Below are 6,000 nucleotides of genomic sequence, written 5' to 3'. Positions count from 1 at the left end.
GTATTGAAAATCATGAGGAGTTTGGATATAGCAGGTAGGGAAAATGTTTCCCCATTGCAGAAAGAATCAAGAAGAAATGGTTAGGATCTGGTATGACAGCACAATGAACACAGATTAAATCAAGGCACTGAAGAAGTTAGATTATCTGAAAAGGAAAAATGTACAGGATGATGGGGAGATGAAGGGAGGGAGGTACTAAATAAATGGCTTCTGTGGAGAATAGCACGGACATGATGGGCTAAATGGTCTCCTCTTGAGCTATAACAGTTCTGTGATACCTGAAATAACACTGCTGTCACTGGAAGTCTCAGCTGTTAAGCCCTAAAAGACACAATTGACAGATTGCATCAACACGGCAATAGCGTAGTGGCATTATCACTGGACTGTAAAGCCAGAGACCCAGATAATGTTCTGGGGACCTGGATTCAAATCCCACCACGGCAGATGGTGGAATTTGAATTCAATAAAATATCTGGAATTAAAAGTCTAATGATGACCATGAACCCATTATCGATTGCTGGAAAAGCCCATCTGGTTCACTAATGTCCTTTAGGGAAGGAAACTGCCATCCTTACCTAGTCTGGCCTTCTGACTCTGAACTGCCATTAGGGCAAAGATGGGCAAGAAATGCTGCCTGGTCAGCAACGCCCTCATCGCATGAATGAATTTTTAAAGAAATTACAGTATTGCTTGCACCTTAGGCTAATGAAAAATAGGCGGACCATTTCCAGTTCACTGAAACACAATCTAAAAAGTGACATACAGAAAAGAATTTCTTTAGAGATTCAAAGAAGATTAAATGCTGAAAATCTGAAACATACCAGAAATAAAAGTAATTTCTCTTGATCAGTATTTCTAAACTACAGCATTTCTAGCATATCGCACATCAAATCCTTCCTTCTCTGTTGCATAATTTCATTCTTCTTTTGCTAAAAATAATGTAAAAAACCTTAATTATTTAAAGAAACAATTATTTAATAAGAAATACTAATATCATCATAGGGATATCTGATTTGCAGGGTTCAGAATTCAAGTTGTCCCAGACACCCAAAACTGCTTATCATCCACGGGTAACAATCCTAACTGTCCTTGACAATTCAGTACAATTGCATAGTGGCAATCTAAGTCAATCAAGGATAGTTTAAATGAAAGGCAAAAGTATTGAAACCTGTCAAATTACAACAATTTATTGAGGATGAGATGTCAGACTGGTAGGAAAAGCTTCTATTCATTTTTCCCTCAGGAATTGGGCAAGGTCAAAATTAAGTGATTTCTTCCTTTTCTTGCTACCTTACCCAAGGTAATTCTGGCCATTGACACAATAAGGCTATGTCTCCTGCGGATCAGAAACTCATACTAAAGTTGCTGAAATTCCACTCTAAATATTTCAGTTGCCCTTGATAAATGGTAAACAAATGGATACTACACCAAACACTTTTTCTTTACAAATATGAAAAGAACTGCTGCATAATTTATTAATAAAGGAACAGTAATCAAATTCGAAGGGTTTAAGAGACTGTTTTTCAATTGGATTTTAAAAAGGTGTAATGCCACTGTGCCATTAACTACATCTATAGACAACTTTATTTTCTTTGAATGTCTTACACTTACAGTCTGAAGACTAACGTAACTTTGGAGTCTAAACTCCCCAGGCATGAATAACCTTCAAGTTACCCTGATGGAATTGGAAATACTTTATACATAAGACTAGGCAAAAATATCAGGCTGGGGCAGGGAAATGTTAAGGGATTGCTTGATCGGCGCCATATCCACAAACATCCATTCCTTCCACTACTAACACTCAGTAGCAGCAGGGTATACTTTTTACAAGATTCACTGCAGAAATTCACCAAAACTCCTCAGACAGTATCTTCCAAACCCACAGCCACTTCCATCTAGAAGGACAAGGGCATCCAATACATGCGAACAACACCACCTGCAAGTTCCCTTCTAAGCCATTGACCATCCTAACCTGAAAATATATCGTTGGATCAAAATCCTGGAAATTCCCTCCCAAATGGCATTAAGGGTCAACCTACAGCAGATAGACTACAGCACTTCAAGGCAGCTAACCATTATCTTCTCAAGGGCAATTAGGGACGGGCAATAAATGTTGGCCAGCCAGAAATGCCCACATCCCACCAATGAATAAAAAAACTTAAATTGAAAAAGCCTTAAATCAACTGATAACCACTTCTGCATATCTTGCACAGTTTTAAATTTGAGATAGGTATTAAAGGATATGGACCAAAGGAAGATTTTTGGAGTTAGGCCACAAATCAGCCATGATCTCACATGAATGGTGGAACAGGCTAGCAGGGCTGAATGGCCTACTCCTGTTCTTGTGTTCCTTTCTTTCTCATTCTTTTGACCCTGGTAACATTTTGTGAATGCAGTTCCTTTATATTAAAAAAAAACTGTAAGCAAATGTGCTGCACACATGTAAATTCCAGACAGCCATTTATCCATGGAACAATTGCTACAGGCGATACTTAACCAAATGAAATGCTTCTGTCATACTCCTACAACATGCCTGCATGCCCTAGAAATAACAGACAGCTCTTGAAACAGTCGAGTCTTGGTCCCTGGGTAGTTAAAATAGGTTTTGTTCTGTTGTTTAAAATCAGAGAGGTCGAAGTATGCTTCAGGAGCAGACAAATATCTGGATTTACGTCCTCGTAACGAGTGTCGTACTGCTAAAAACAATAAGGTATAAATATGATTCCTAATTGTAGTATACTGTTATTGAATCATCTTTGGTGATCCTGCAAATTCTGACAAATCATCAAATCATCAATACGATAACTAACAATTGCCTACAGTTTGCCTACAAGAACAGTAGGTTTTCTATAACTAACCCAAGCCAATGTATTTCCCAAAACCCATCTGCTAATTTTATGTACTAATCACATATGTGCGATCTTATTGAACTCTCCCAAAAATCAAATTTCACCATCTCTTAATGTAAAGCTCTGTACATGTTATGGTCACTCTTCCCTAAATGTTTCCAGAGAGATTATTAGTTGGCACTTTCTCATTAAATAATACTAGATCAAAATTAGCCAACTTTCTAATTGGTCCTTCAAAATTCTGTTCGAGAAAACCATCTTTATATATATATATTACAGGAAGTTAGCTACCACAGTATTTGTGCTAATTCAGTTTACGCAGTTGAAATGTGGATTGATGTTTCCCACAATTACATTTGATACACATGTCTCTAATTTCCTGATTTATACTATTCTGACTATGTTTGGTGGCCAATAAACAACTCCCATGAATGTTTGCTTTCCCTGGCTGTTTCCCAGTTCCACCCAAACTGATTCCACATCTCAACCTTTCAATTCAAGATTCTCTCTCACTAATATATTGACTTCATCCTTTATCAACATTACTACACACCTCCTTTTCTTTTTTGCCTATCCTTCCTAAATGTCAAATACTCTTGAGCATTCAGTTCTCAGCCTTGTTCACCCTGTAGCCATAATGAAAATTAAATCATACCTGTTTAATGTTAATTTGATTTATTGCTGTCACAGATACCCAAGTACAGTGAAAAGTTTTGTTTTGTGTGCAGTACAGGCAGATCATAACGTAAAAGGTCATACAGATTATAGGGTAATGGAACAGAGCAAGGCATACAAAGTTACGACTGCGCAGAAGGTGTACGGAAACAAGATCAACATTAAATTTGAGAGATCCATTCAGCAGTCTGTTCTTGACCCTGTCAGTACGTGTTTAAGCTTTTGTATCTTCTGCCTGACAGAAGAGGTTGGATGAGATTATAAAAAACGGAAGAACTGTAGATGCGGTAAATCAAGAACAAAAACAAAGTTGCTGGAAAAGCTCAGCAGGTCTGGCAGCATCTGTGAAGGAAAACACAAGAGTTAATGTTTTGGGTCCGGTGACCCTTCCTCAGAACATCCCACCAAGACCCATCCCTGTAACACTGCATTTCCCATGGCTAACACACCAAACCTACACATCCCCGAACAATGGGCAATTTAGCATGGCCAAACCACCTAGCCTGCACATCTTTGGACTGTGGGAAGAAATCCACGCAGACACGGGGAGAATGTGCAAGCTCCACACAGTCAGTCACCCGAGGGTGGAATTGAACCCAGGTCCCTGGCACTGTGAAGCAGCGGTGCTAATCACTGAGCCACCGTGCCATCCAAAACTCAAAGCCCATTCTTTGACACCAATCTTTGATCCACTCGTTTAACTCTCTAATTCTATTTACCCAACTTTAAGTTGCTTGCTGATTACCTTAGAAGCACTCTGGCTTTAAAATTAGCTCTTCGCTGCTCATACTCACCAAACAGGACCTCTTTCATTGTCCTCTCTGTTGGTACATACATGGACTGCAACAACTGGATCCTCCCCCTCCCACTGCAAATTCTTCTCCAGCCCAGCTGTCCTGAACCTGGCACCAGGCTGGCAACACCACCTCTTGGACTCTCATTCAGCTGCACAGCAAAGACTCTAAGTACTATTTGTACTATTCCCAACTATTACTACATTTCAGTTAACACCCTTTGCTTAAATGGCTTCCTGTACCGCAGTCCCCAGGTAGCTTTCCCCCTCCCTGATGTGTTGCAGTGTCTACAGTTTAGCATCCAGCACAATTAATCTGAGCCAAGGATCCCCTAGCTGCAGGCACTTAATACAGGAAGGACATTATTAAGCTGGCAAGGTTTCAGAAGAGATTTACCAGGATGTTGCTGGGAATGAGGGGTTTGAGTTATGGTGAGAGGCTGGATAGGCTGGTACTTTTTTCCACTGGAACATAGGAGGTTGACGGATTACCTTAGAGAGATTTGTAAAATCATGAGAGGTATAGATAAGGTCAGACATTTTTTCCCTAGGGTGGGAGATTTCAAGACTGGGGACATATTTTTAAGGTGAGAGGAGAAAGATTTAAAAAAGACATGAAAGGCATTTTTTCTTTTTTACACAGAAAGTGGCTCATGTGTGGAATGAACTTTCAGAGTAAGTGGTGGATGTGAGTACAGTTATTACATTTAAAAGACATTTAGTTAAGTACATGAATAAGAAATGTTTGGAGGGATATGGGCCAAGCGCAGGCAGGTGGGACTAGTTTAGTTTGGGATTATGGCCGACATGGACTGATTGGAGTCTGCTTCCATGCTGTACGACTCTGCGTATTTGCCTTGGAACAATCAGGGACCACAAGTGCTCATATTCTACAGTCACCACACATCATTTGCCTTGTCATCTTTGTAACATTGAATTATTTTACTAATTAAATTAAAATTAACATCTCTAGTAGTGTCTATATTTATATTCTTTCAATATTATTTCAATAAATTTTTTACTTACCTCAATTGCAATTCTGTAGTTGAGGTAAATAAGAAATACTCAACAGCCAATCTAAACAGGTTTACCGGTAGTAAACCTCAACATTAATAATAAAACTTTTAAATTCATAATAAATTACTCCATCTTTGAAAGAGAACTTAGAAAAATACTCAGCAATCTCTTATTATGCATTGTGTCTTACACAGCTATTAGAGGGCGAAAATGGTTGGATAAAAAAAACCTTTTTCCCCATCAGCACTAAATTCCCATGCAAAACAAATTCCCAAAAATGTACTTATTCTACATCTCACTCAGATGTAGTCTCCTCTAGTCCCCATGCATCCCCTTTCTCCATAGTACCCACTCATCATCTAGAATGTTTCTACACATTTTTGACACATTATGAACTGCTGGAAATAGCATTGTACAAGTTGCATTGGCAGCAAATACAGAACTGGGGGGCCAGTCTATATTTGGCTTTCAGAGAAGCAGCTTCTTTGTTGCATATTCTGCATTGCTTCTATTTTTTTTTAAGGGGACTAATAATGGACTATGTATGTTCAATGAAAAAGAATTATGACTATTTCAGTTGAGGCAAATCACAAGAACAACTTGAATCAATGTATTGCCTTGAAAGTACCGATGCATCTCAAGCCAGGACGAGAGTGTAACCAAAGG

Source organism: Rhincodon typus, chromosome 1, assembly GCF_021869965.1.
Source record: "Rhincodon typus isolate 14 chromosome 1, sRhiTyp1.1, whole genome shotgun sequence".
Lineage (NCBI taxonomy): Eukaryota > Metazoa > Chordata > Chondrichthyes > Orectolobiformes > Rhincodontidae > Rhincodon > Rhincodon typus.
Note: the sequence above shows the minus strand (reverse complement) of the source record.